The sequence below is a fragment of the Budorcas taxicolor genome, chromosome 6, assembly GCF_023091745.1.
Source record: "Budorcas taxicolor isolate Tak-1 chromosome 6, Takin1.1, whole genome shotgun sequence".
Lineage (NCBI taxonomy): Eukaryota > Metazoa > Chordata > Mammalia > Artiodactyla > Bovidae > Budorcas > Budorcas taxicolor.
Window position 1 is genome coordinate 84,342,521 of NC_068915.1, and position 13,503 is coordinate 84,356,023.

At 38.4% G+C, this 13,503-nt stretch overlaps 1 non-coding gene across 1 annotated transcript; it reads right to left on the bottom strand.

Annotated features, from left to right (window-relative positions):
• Positions 1-7,765: 7,765 nt before the first annotated feature.
• On the bottom strand, positions 7,766-7,867 carry LOC128050146 (U6 spliceosomal RNA). Its single transcript, XR_008199655.1, has one exon. It is a non-coding gene; the product is annotated as a U6 spliceosomal RNA (small nuclear RNA).
• Between the last annotated feature and the right edge of the window lie 5,636 nt (positions 7,868-13,503).

The window sequence follows — 13,503 nt, forward strand, 5'->3', positions numbered from 1 at the left end:
GTAAATGAAAGTGAAGCAAATGCAGAGAAACAAGCCCTTTTATAAATGTAAACAAAACCAGGCAACAGTCGGATAACAGGAAATGTCCATGTGCAACTTTAAAGAATAATGCCAAATTACTCCCCACTGTAGTTTATTAATTTACACTCTCATCAGGAGTATGTGAGAGCTCTTGTGTCCACCCATGGTTATTTCTGCCATTATGTCTCAAGTACCAAGCACAGGCAAAGCACATAGTTGGATGATAAGTGATGTTTGATGAATGAATGAATGAGGACCACGATTTGTTTACTTTTGGGACAGTCCAGAACACAGGTCCAGCACCAGCTTCAACTAAAGGCAAGTAGGGACAGAGTTAGCATTACACAAGGGTCTGCTCAGAAAAGCAAGGTAGAACATACTATCTGGGAAAAAGAGTGGCAAGGAAACAATCAAATCCCAGGTGAGAAAAATGTAACAGAAGATGATTAAGGCATGACAGGTAGGCAGTCTGTCAATAGGCAACATGCAAAGAGATCCAGGCAGCAGTCTACCTCAGCAAATTCTTACTAGTGGGAATCTTAACTCTGAAAGCAAGACCCTAGTTTCTAGAAGGCAGTATCAGAAAAACCACTGGCTTTTAGGGGAGAAAGATAGTAGCAGATATAAAGAATTGTAATGATAGGATATTGAGTAGAAACTAAAGAAATCCAGAGCTAGAAATCAAAGTGGATCAATCAGACCATCTATGCCTTTATGCTCAGCCGTAGACCCACAGTATTGACAGGTGTCAGTATATTTCTGGCTGTAGTTCATGATCCATTGTGTCAATCCAAAAATGGATTTCTTTTCTATTCATAATTCATTTTACGCTGAGCACCTTCTCACTGATGGCTGTCATTCATATCTCATTCCTTTCTCCATCTAGTCTTTCCTGCTCTGCAACTCAGTCATTTTCTCCTGGCTGTTGGAGAAGACTCTTGAGAGTCCCTCGGACTGCAAGGAGATCCAACCAGTCTATTCTAAAGGAGATCAGCCCTGGGTGTTCTTTGGAAGGAATGATGCCAAAGCTGAAACTCCAGTACTTTGGCCACCTCATGTGAAGGGTTGACTCATTGGAAAAGACTCTGATGGTGGGAGGGATTGGGGGCAGGAGGAGAAGGGGACGACCCAGGATGAGATGCCTGGATGGCATCACCAACTCGATGGACGTGAGTCTGAGTGAACTCCAGGAGTTGGTGATGGACAGGGAGGCCTGGCGTGCTGTGATTCACAGGGTTGCAAAGAGTCAGACATGACTGAGCGACTGAACTGAACTGACCATTCTTTAAACTGACGTTTCCCAATTTTGGCTTAGGCTTCCCAGGTGGCTCAAGTGATGAAGAATCCGCCTGACAATGCAAGGGACACAGAAGACATGTATTTGATCCTTGGGTCAGGGAAGTTCCCTGGAGAAGGAAATGGCAACCCACACAAGTATTCTTTCCTGGAGAATTCCATGGACAGAAAGGTCTGGTGGGCCATAACGGTCCATAGGGTCTCAAAGAATCAGACACATCTGAGTACCCACTCAATTACATTCAATTTTAGCTCAGTCCACTGATGTGATTATTCCAAGTTAATCTGCTAGTATTGACTATCCCCCTCACACACTTTATTGTTTTTTGGTTATTTCTATATCATTTCCTTCTATTACTCTCTTCAGGAAAGATTATTTTCCAATACAATGGAGGGGAAAGGGGAAACTCAAAAATGATCAGATATTGGGGATACAGTAATTACTACATGAGGAAATTCTAAATTTATTTAACGTTCCGAGAGAAAAAATACCTACAGTAGTGGCTCAACTCTTATTAACTCCAAAAGTGCTAGGACTATGTATTCCAAATATATCAGGAAATCAATACACAATCATGGCATATTATGATGGTCAGTCAGTCAGTTTAATTCAGTTACTCAGTTGGGTCTGACTCTTTGTGACCCCATGGACTACAACATGCCAGGTTTCCCTGTCCATCACCAACTCCCAGAGCTTCCTCAAACACATGTCCATCAAGTCAGTGATGCCACCCAACCATCTCATCTTCTGTTGTCCCCTTCTCCTTCTGCCTTCAATCTTGCCCAGTATCAGGGCCTCTTCCAATGAGACAATTCTTCACATCAGGTGGCCAAAGTATTGGAGCCTCAGCTTCAATATCAGTCCTTCCAATGAATATTCAGGACTGGTTTCCTTTGGGATCGACTGGTTGGATCTCCTTGCAGTTCAAGGGACTCTCAAGAGTCTTCTCCAACACCACACTTCAAAAGCATCAAATCTTCCATGTTCAGCTTTCTTTATGGTCCAACTCCAACATTCATACATGACTATTGCAAAAACCATAGATTTAACTAGACAGACCTTTGTTGGCAAAGTAAGGTCTCTGCTCTTCAATATGCTATCTAGGTTAGTCAGCTTTTCTTCCAAGGAGTAAGCGTCTTTTAATTTCATGGCTGCAATCACCATCTACATTTTTGGAGCCCAAGAAAATAAAGTCTGCCTCTGTTTCCATTGTTTCCCCATCTATTTCCCATGAAGTGATTGGACAAGATGCCATGATCTTCGTTTATTGAATGTTGAACTTTAAGCCAGCTTTTTCACTCTACTCTTTCACTTTCATCAAGAGGCTCTTTAGTTCTTCTTCACTTTCTGCCATAAGGGTGGTGTTATGTGCATATCTGAAGTTACTGATATTTCTCCCGGCAATTTTGATTCCAGCTTGTGTTTCATCTAGCCTCACATTTTGCATGATATATTTATTCTGCATAGAAGTTAAATAAGCAGGGTGACAATATACAGCCTTGATGTACTCCTTTCCCAATTTGGAACCAGTCCCTTGTTCTATGTCCAGAGGCAGGTCACGTGGTCTAGTATTCCCATCTCTTTAAGAATTTTCCACCGTTTGTTGTGATCCACACAGTCAATGGCTTTAGTGCAGTCTGTAAAGCAGAAGTGGGTGTTTTTCTGAAACTCTCTTGTTTTTCCTATGATCCAAAGGATGTTGCCAATTTGATCTCTGGTTCCTCTGCCTTTTCTAAAACCACCTTGAAGATCGGGAAGTTCTTGGTTCACGTACTGTTGAAACTTCACTTAGAGAATTTTGAGCATTACTTTGCTAGTGTGTAAGATGAGTGCAATTGTGTGGTAGTTTGAACATTCTTTGGTATTGCCTTTCTTTAGGATTGGAATGAAAACTGACCTTTTCCAGTCCTGTGGCCACTGCTGAGTTTTCTAAATTTGCTGGCATATTGAGTGCAGCACTTTCACATCATCATCTTTTAGGATTTGAAATAGCTCAATGGGAATTCCATCACCTCCACTAGCTTTGTCTGTAGTGATGCTTCCTAAGGCCTACTTGACTTTGCATTCCAGGATGTCTGGCTCTAGGTGAGTGATCACACCATCGTGGTTATCTGGGTCCTGAAGATCTTTTTTGTATAGTCCTTCTGTGCATTCTTGCCACCTCTTCTTAAGGTGGTGAACAATGCAAATGATAACATTCCACCATTATGCTGCTGAAATAATGCAAATGATAACATTGTCTCCAGTCTTCCATCTTTGTTCTATGCTTCCTATAATAAGAATATTAACATAACATTGTTTTTTTGTGATCCCCTAGTGTCCCGATATACTGAAGAGATAGGGTTAAATTTTATTTGTTAATTGGATCACAATTTTTAATTCAATGGATAAAAAATTCAAAGGATGTACAATGAATAACTATATTTAATAGACACATAAATATCACTTAATGAAGGAAGAAATTTTCCTTATCTCTGAAAACACTGCTGATTTATCTGAGAGTCTTGAATTTTTCAGTTATGTTCAGATACAGACTTCATTGGCTTACTGTGAGACTGGGCATTCTGAGTTCTTTCATGAGTTTCCCTAAACCAATAGTGTCTTGAAATATTGACAAATGAAATATTTTCTACCTTCACTCTTTCCTGGCACTCATAGGGTGTATCTGAAATAGTGGACAAGCATTTGTGCCAACAATACAATGTAACTTATCTCAAACATTAATCACATAGAATACAGAATTAAGTTAAGAATTTCTGATCATCCCTATTCTACAAAATCCAAGCTCATGTCTAATACCATGCAGCAGGAACCGCTTAGGATTCAAGCCTCACAGTTTTACCTTTGTCTGTAGAATCTGTGAGCTGACCATGTGGTCAATAAATATCTCTTTAACAGGCTAAGTTATATTTTTCTTTGTCAGGAGTAGAGTATTTTCTAACTGTATACCCTTGCCTTTGGATATGTTAGAAATTACTTGAAAGAAGGAAAAGAAGAAGTATAAGGAGAAGGAAGAAGTGAGAAGAAGAGAGAATGAGGAGGAGGAAACATCAATCCAATGATATTTTAAAAAGATTCCTTTCTGTTTTCATTTTCTGTACAATCTGTTTTTTAAACTAATTGATATATATTCTAGTTTTTTGTTAATCTCCTCAAGTTTTCCAATTACCGTGTATAATTTTAGAGAGTATGCAAAAAAAAAAAAAAAGTAGAAAAACTGAATAAACAAGACAACTTTGAGGTTACCACTTACAACCAGAGCCCAGTTGGGCCCTTAAACACTTGGCGTACAGGCCTGGAACAGCCATCCTCTTTGGCAAACAGTATGCTGATCTTGGAAGCTGTTTCTGCCTGAGGCACAGGCACTATGAGGTAATAACAATTGGTAAAATTAAACGAGAATGATGAGCCAAGAAATAGGTGAGCCAGAAAACCATCCCAGGATAGTTTTAATCTGCTAAAAAAGAAGTAATATGACTGGCAATCATTAATAGTCAATGGCAAGGTATCCTTTGCTCTCAAATCCATCACAGTGAGGAACCAGACAAATAGTTAATAAGTCTTGTCCAAAGAAAAGAAATAAGCAATTCAAATCTTCCTCAATTGAAAAATCTCTCATTTGTCCTCCACTAATTATTCATTAATTTACATCCTTACCCTGATTGTAAAATATCACTTTTATTGCCACTGGAAAAGGACATGCATTAATAATTTATGCTTTGCCCTCCTGTGTCTGAAAAGCAGAATAGCACTGTTTTTGGAGTAGGAAATGGCAACACACTCCAGTATTCTTGCCTGGAAAATTCCATGGACAGTGAAGCCTCGAGGGTTAGAGTCTATGGGCTCGCAAAGAGTTGGATACGATTGAGCACACACGCACAGAGCAATGTTTTTAATGGAATAGTTGCCAAATGGCCCTTACACATCCTCTTGTGTATACACAAGCTCTCATTATGTGTGACAAATGCAGAATGATATGTAGAAACTAACTCTGGCAAAAATCCTAGTGTGTGGCATATGCCCTTACAGGAAACTTGCCTAGCACAGCACATATGCAACTAGAGACCTTGCCTTAAGAAAAGTACTGCGGGTACATATGGTTTGCTATTTCTCCTGAAAAGTAATTCAAAAATATTCATTTACATCAAACAACAGAGGCTTGTATCCAGAGAGGTGTGTGTGTGTGTGTTAAGTCATTTCAGTTGTGTCCAGCTCTTTGTGACCCTATGGACTGTAGCCTGCCAGGGTCCATGAGATTCTCCAGGCAAGAATACTGGAGTGGATTGCCATGCCCTTTTCCAGGGGATCTTCCCTATCCAGGGATCGAACCCATGTCTCTTATGTCTCCTGCATTGGCAGATGTGTTCTTTACCACTAGCACCATCAGAGAGGTATGTCAAAGTAAACTATGCATTAGAAATTTTTGCCAAAAGAATAAATTGCTTTTCTTAGATCAGGCTATGATCTAAATGTTTCCCTCACACATTAAAGAAGGATAAATATTACAAGGTGAAAGGGAATATTGACTTTCTGTAATGCCTGCATACTTCCTAGAAGAGAAAGCTGAGACTTTGGGGGATCTTTCTATAAACTTTTTTAATACTGGGTATATAAACACATATGCTTCAACTAAATTATGGCCAATATTCAAGCTCAGAATGAAATAACCAGGAAGATTTGTAGCAAACATGTTCTCAAAATTGGAGAAGGCAGTGGCACCCCACTCCAGTACTCTTGCCTGGAAAATCCCATGGATGGAGGAGCCTGGTAGGCTGCAGTCCATGGGATCGCTAAGAGTCAGACACGACTGAGCAACTTCACTTTCACTTTTCACTCTCATGCATTGGAGAAGGAAATGGCAACCCACTCCAGTGTTCTTGCCTGGAGAATCCAAGGGACAGGGGAGCCTGGTGGGCTGCCGTCTCTGGGGTCGTACAGAGTCAGACACTTAGCAGCAGCAGCAGCAGCAGTGTCAGAATTAATTAAGCTTTCCCTTGACTAGACCTCTCAATTCCATATGTATTTATTGTTTTACTACTGAAAAATGATATACCCAAGACGTTATGCTAAAAGGTAACATAGATAATGCAAATATAAAAAATAAACAGATGTATTTTCACATAAACTAGCATTTGAAAGTTGAAGTTTCAATAAATATTACTCACCAGAGTGGCAGACTTTTCTATATTAACATCTCTCATAGGGGAGTGGGAATGGGGATGAGTGAAAAGCCTTAGATTTAACCATTTAAGTACTACAAACAAGGCATGATTCTCCATAAGCAATACTTCATTTTCAATGGAGACAATGAAACCTGCTTAATCCAGACTATCACTGGAGAGGCTTTTTTTTTTTTTTTTTAAGATGTTATTTAAGAATCTGTAACAATCAGAAACAGAAAAATAGAATTGACTGATTCCTCTAGAAAAGTTGATATCTTGCCAAGGTTGCTTTTCTTAAAAGGAAATATATTTTCCCTACTTCTCTAAATAACATTTTAGGAAAAAGTATTAGCAAAAAAGTCCCCTAAACCTTGGCCTTCACAGCCATCCTTAAGTTTTCCATTTCTAGTGTTAAGTTCTTCATTCTAAAAGCAACACATATTGTTGGTTGAATAATACAAGGCTGAGAGGAAATCCTTCCTCATATTTTTAAAACTCCTTGATTCTAGAATTATTGCCTCTCCAACGACTCCTTTCTTTTTGATAAGATGTGAAAGCCAAAAGCTTTCTGCTCAGAGGCCTCTGTTAATATCCTCATAATTCCAGGGAGAGGTTCCTTCTTATTCAAATCTCAGGTGGTGAGGAAGAAGACAGGATACATGATGATCCAACTCTGCTGCTGCTGCTGCTAAGTTGCTTCTGTTGTGTCCGACTCTGTGCGATCCCATAGACGGCAGCCCACCAGGCTCCCCCGTCCCTGGGATTCTCCAGGCAAGAACACTGGAGTGGGTTGCCATTTCCTTCTCCAATGCATGAAAGTGAAAAGTGAAAGTGAAGTCGCTCAGTCGTGTCCGACTCTTAGCGACCCCATGGACTGCAGCCTACCAGGCTCCTCCATCCATGGGATTTTCCAGGCAAGAGTACTGGAGTGGGGTGCCATTGCCTTCTCCATGATCCAACTCTACTGCAACTCGAAAGTAGAGAGAGAGTCAGGCCAAGAAGGAAGACAGCATCCTGCCTTCGGGTGCATCTTGCAATGAAGCAGGGGTGTGGAACACACAGAAGAGTGCCTCACCCACAGAAACAAGTGTTCTCTCAGCAGCCCAGGAGCCTCTGCAGCCAGTATCTGCCATGATACCTATGTTTATAGCTATAGTACCATGTCAGAAGGGAAGGGATTATTTCACTGTCATAGTTCATGTAAGGCCAGTCTTGTTATGAAAATATATAAGCTTGCACTTTTTTCCCACCTTGATTGAAGTGTAATATTTATCTTGCATAACTGAAAAATAAGGAACACTTGACAAATTTATCTGTCATCCTTGGCAGAGATCATGCTTATCTTCTCTGTGTAGTTCCAATTTCAGTATATTTGCTGTGGAAACAAGCATGAAGCTTGCTTGGATTTTTATTTATGATGCTTGTATTTTTTTAAATTATTACTTTGATATTACTTAGACCTGAAAATCATCAAAAACCAAATTAATAGAAAAACAAACACAAATGAGAATCTAACAATGACTATCTTTACATGATGTCTAGATTAATTTTTTAACTGATTTTGATTATAAGTATAATCTGAAATTTCAGTAGTGAACGGACTTCCCTGGTGAGTCCTGTGGCTAAATTTAGAGCTCCCAATGCAGGGAGCCCAAGTTTGATCCCTGGTCAGGAAACTAGATTCTGCAAGCTGAAACTAAAATGGGACATAGCCAAATAAATAAATTTCTGTAAAAAGCATTTATTTACTATTTATAGATTAAGAACAAACACACATTTTCCTTTTTATCCAAAAAAATGAGTCTCTCATATTGTGATTTTTTTTTCTATTTTAATGTAGTTTTTCAAATGTTTACAATAAACACATGTCATAAGAAAAAAGTAATAATTATTTTATCTCTAAAGAAACCTCAGTGACAAAATTGTTTATTTAGTTTGAATGCTGGGAGCATATAAAGGTGTAATTTAAACACCAGCACAATAAAAAGGCTTAAGTACTCTGTTAAAAGTGATGAATCAACAAAAGTAGAAGTATTATATCACTGGTATAGATGGATATTCTGGGCCTAACTGAGTAAGCTTTGGTTTCAGTTCAGTTCAGTTCAGTCGCTCAGTCATGTCCGACTCTTTGCGACCCCATGAATCGCAGCACACCAGGCCTCCCTCTCCATCACCAACTCCCGGATTTCACTCAGACTCACGTCCATCGAGTCAGTGATGCCATCCAGCCATCTCCTCCTCTGTCTTCCCCTTCTGCTCCTGCCTGCAATGCCACCCAGCATCAGAGTCTTTTCCAATGAGTCAGCTCATCGCATGAGGTGGCCAAAGTACTGGAGTTTCAGCTTTAGCATCATTCCTTCCAAAGAAATCCCAGGGCTGATCTCCTTCAGAATTCGTCTCTTCTACTAAAGAGAGCTGCTAAACCAAGTCCTGTCTTTCATCTGACCAGAAAGATAGATAGCTAGAAAGGATTTGAAATGGAGGTAGCAAGCCCAATTTATTCACAGTGTCAGTATTGCTTTGTGAACTGTCCAATCACTTATATAATGCTAATTTGAGTTAGAAATTAAAGCAAAGGGTCCAGAAATAAGAAAATTTGCTAGCCCTACACACCAGAATGCACAAATCACTTCATCTCCTGGACCAAATAGTTTATTCATTAGTGATATCAATATTTCTATTGCTTTTCTCAGTTCTAATATGTGTATAGTCTTTCTCATAGTCTAATATGTGTATTGTTTCATTATAAATTAATTTATATATGTGCAGGAATATCCTGTCCTCTAATTTTACTCTGGGAAATATTTGACCAAACTAAAACCGATTAAGGAAAGAATTGTTGATGACTAGTTATCGTATAAAGACTTGATAAAGCAGCTGTGTGTGTGTTAGTTGCTCAGTTATGTCCGAATCTTTGTGACCCCATCGACTTTAGCCCACCAGGCTCCTCTGTCCATGGCATTATCCAGGCAAGAACACTGGAGTGGGTTGCTGTTCCCTTCTCAAGGGCATCTTCCCAACCCAGAGATCAAACCAAGGTCTCTTGTAGTGCAAGCAAATTCTTTACTATCTGAGCCACCAGGGAAGCTGTAATAAAGCAGCTAACAAAATGTAATTTCATCTGTGTTTCTTAAAAGGGAAAATTTAATGCCACTCAAAATACTGCATGATGTTCTTTATCAGGGGAAATCCCAAAGTAGGCAGCATAAAGCTAAGGCAACCCCCTTACAAAGCCCTTAATTTTTGTTCTGAAGTGCCAAGTCAGTACTATTATGTTGAAGAAATCTTCACACTTTGGTGCCTTCCTGACAACATGCAAACATTTCATGAGAGTGCCTTTGTGGTCCAACGGTTAGGAAAACATGCACCCATTTTAACAGTGTGCACTTTAATAACTGTGGTCACCAGCATGATTTCTCTAGGAGTTTGCCTACTAATCTTACCACTCACTTAAGCAGTTGTGAAACTGGTGATGTATGTAGTTATTTTTTAAAAGCCCAAAAGAGTAATTATAATATAAGGGTTGGTGGATGCATATAATTTGATATTTTAGCTGAGATCCCTATCTAAAAACTCCCTGACAATGAAATGTTGTCAGAAAGACAAATGGTTGTTACATTTACAGGAGAAACCACAATACCTGGAGAAGACAGGATGTAGTCACCCCAAAAAGAAGCAGGTGGCACTTTCATTGCAAAGCCTTGGGACAAAACTGATGCTTCTCTGTAGCTTTCCTTCCATTGCTTGTAGCCCTCTGAATGCTGGGCAGACTCACTCACAAAAAATGTCTGAAATTTGGAAAACCCCTGGGAGTAAAATTAAGAAATTAACAGTTTCTCATTTTCAAAAAGCAAAACCTCTTTTTTTATAGACAACAGGCAGTCATTTTTCAGTGCATTAATGAATCCTTTCGTTCTTTTTAATTTATTTTTTTTGAAGGATAATTGCTTTACAGAATTTTGTTGTTTTCTGTCAAACTTCAACATGAATCAGCCATAGGTATACACATATCCCCTCCCTTCTGAACCTCTTTCCCATCTCCTTTCCCATCCCACCCCTCTAGATTGATACAGAGCCCCTGTCTGAGTTTCCTGAGCCATATAGCAAATTCCTGTTAGCTATCTATTTTACAAATGGTAATGTAAGTTTCCGTGTTACTCTTTCCATACATCTCACCCTCTCCTCCCCTCCCCTCATGTCCATAAGTCTGTTCTCTATGTCTGTTTCTCCATTGCTACCCTGTAAATAAATTTTCAGTACCATTTTTCTAGATTCCATATATATGTGTTAGAATATGATCTTTATCTTTCTCTTTCTGACTCACTTTACTCTGTATGATAGGTTCTAGGTTCATCAACTTCATCAGAACTGACTCAAATGCATTCCTTTTTATGGCTGAGTAATATTCCATTGTGTATATATACCACAACTTCTTTATCCATTCATCTGTTGATGGACATCTGGGTTGCTTCCATGTTCTAGATATTGTAAATAGTGTTGCAATGAAAAATTGTATATATGTGTCTTTTTCAGTTTTTGTTTCCTCAGGGTATATGCCTAGTAGTGGGATTGCTGATTCATATGGTGGTTTTATTCCTAGTGTTTTAAGGACTCTCCATACCATCCTCCATAGTGGCTGTTTCAATTTACATTCCCACCAACAATGCAAGAGTATTCCCTTTTCTCCGCTCCCTCTCCAGCATTTATTGTTTGCAGACTTTTCAATGATGGCCATTCTGATAAGTGTAAGGTGATATTGTAGTTTTGATTTGCATTTCTGTAATAATGAGTGATGTTGAGCATCTTTTCATGTGTTAGCCATTTGTATGTCTTTGGAGAAATGTCTGTTTAAGTCTTTTATCCAGTTTTTGATTGCATTGCTTGTTTTTCTGGCATTGGGTTGTATGAGCTGCTTGCATATTTTGGACATTAATCCTTTGTCAGTTGCTTCATTTGCTATTACTTTCTCCCATTCTGAGGGTTGTCTTTTCACCTTGCTTATAGTTTTCTTTGCTATGTAAAATCTTTTAAGTTTAATCATGTCCCACTTGTTCACTTTTGTTTTTATTTCCATTACTCTAGGAGGTGGGTCATAGAGGATCTTGCTTTGATTTATGACATCGAGTGTTCTTTGTATGTTTTCCTCTAAGAGTTTTATAGTTTCTGGTCTTACATTTAGGTCTTTAATCCATTTTAAGTTTATCTTTGTGTGTGGTGTTAGGAATTGTTCTAATTTCATTCTTTTACATGTAGCTGTCCAGTTTTCCCAGGACCATTTATTGACGAGGATGTCTTTGCCGCATTGTATATTATTGCCTCCTTTGTCAAAAATAAGGTACCCATAGGTGCATGGGTTTATTTCCAAGCTTTTTATCTTATTCCATTGGTCTATATTTCTGTTTTGTGCTAGTACCATACTGTCTTGATGACCGTAGCTTTGTAGTATAATCTGAAGTTGGGAAGGTTGATTCCTCCAGCTCCATTCTTCTTTCTCAGGACTGCTTTGGCTATTCGGGGTCTTTTGTGTTTCCATATGAATTGTGAAATTATTTGTTCTAGTCCTGTGAAAAATGCCATTAGTAATTTGATAGGGATCACATTGAATCTGTAGATTGCATTTGATACTATGGTCATTTTCACAATATTGATTCTTCCTACCCAGGAACATGGGATATCTCTCTGTTTATGTAGTCTTTGATTTCTTTCATTAGTGTCTTATCATTTTCTGTGTACAGTTCTTTTGTCTCCTTAGGTAAGTTTACAATGGTGAATGGGATTGATTCCTTAATTTCTCTTTCTGATTTTTCATTGTTAGTATATAGAAATGCAAGTGATTTCTGTGTATTGGTTGTGTATCCTGCAACTTTGCTAAATTCACTGATTAGTTCTAGTTATTTTCTGATACTGTCTTTAGGGTTTTCTATGTACAGTATCATGTCATCTGCAAACAGTGAGAGCTTTATTTCTTCTTTTCTGATCTCAATTCCTTTCATTTATTTCTCTCCCCTGATTGCTGTAGCTAGGACTTCCAGAACTATGTTGAATAATACTGGTGAAAGTGGCCACCCTTGTCTTGTTCCTGATATTAAGGGGGATGCTTTCAGTTCTTCACCATTGAGATTAATGTTTGCTGTAGGTTTATCATATATGGCCTTTACTATGTTGAGGTAGGTTCCTTCTATGCCCATTTTTTGAAGAGTTTTAATCATAAATGAGTACTGAATTTTGTCAAAGTCTTTTTCTGCATCTATTGAGATAATCATATGGTTTTTACCTTTTAATTTGTTAATATAGTTTATCACATTGATAGATTTGCATATACTGAAGAATCCTTGCATTTCTGGAATAAACCCAACTTGATCATGGTATATGACCTTTTTGATGTGTTGCTGACTTCTGTTTGCTAAAATCCTGTTGAGGATTTTTGCATCTATGTTCATATTGGCCTGTAGCTTTCTTTTTTGTGTGTATTGTCTTTGTCTGGTTTTGGTATCAGGATGGTGGTGGCCTCATAGAATGAGTTTGGAAGCGTTCCTTCCTCGGCAATTTTTTGGAAGTTTTAAAAGATAGGCATTAGCACTTCTCTAAACGTTTGATAAAATGCTCCTGTGAAGCCATCTGGTCCTGAGTTGTTTTTTTTTTTTTTTTTTTTTTTTGGTGAGGGAGAGATTTTTTTTATCACAGCTTCAATTTCAGGGCTTGTAATTGGGTTGTTCATACATAATTTCTATTTCTTCCTGGTTCAGTCCTGGGAGATTGAACTTTTCTAAGAATCTGTCCATTTCTTCCAGGTTATTCATTTTATTACCATATAGTTGTTCTTAATAGCTTCTTATAATCCTTTGTATTTATGCATTGTCTGTTGTAAACTCTCCCTTTTTATTTCTAATTTTGTTGATTTGAGTCTTCTTTTTTTCTTGATGAGTCTGGCTAAAGGCTTGTCAATTTTCTTTGTCTTTACAAAGAACCAGCTTTTAGTTTTATTAATCTTTACTATTGTTTCTTTCATTCCTTTTTCAATTA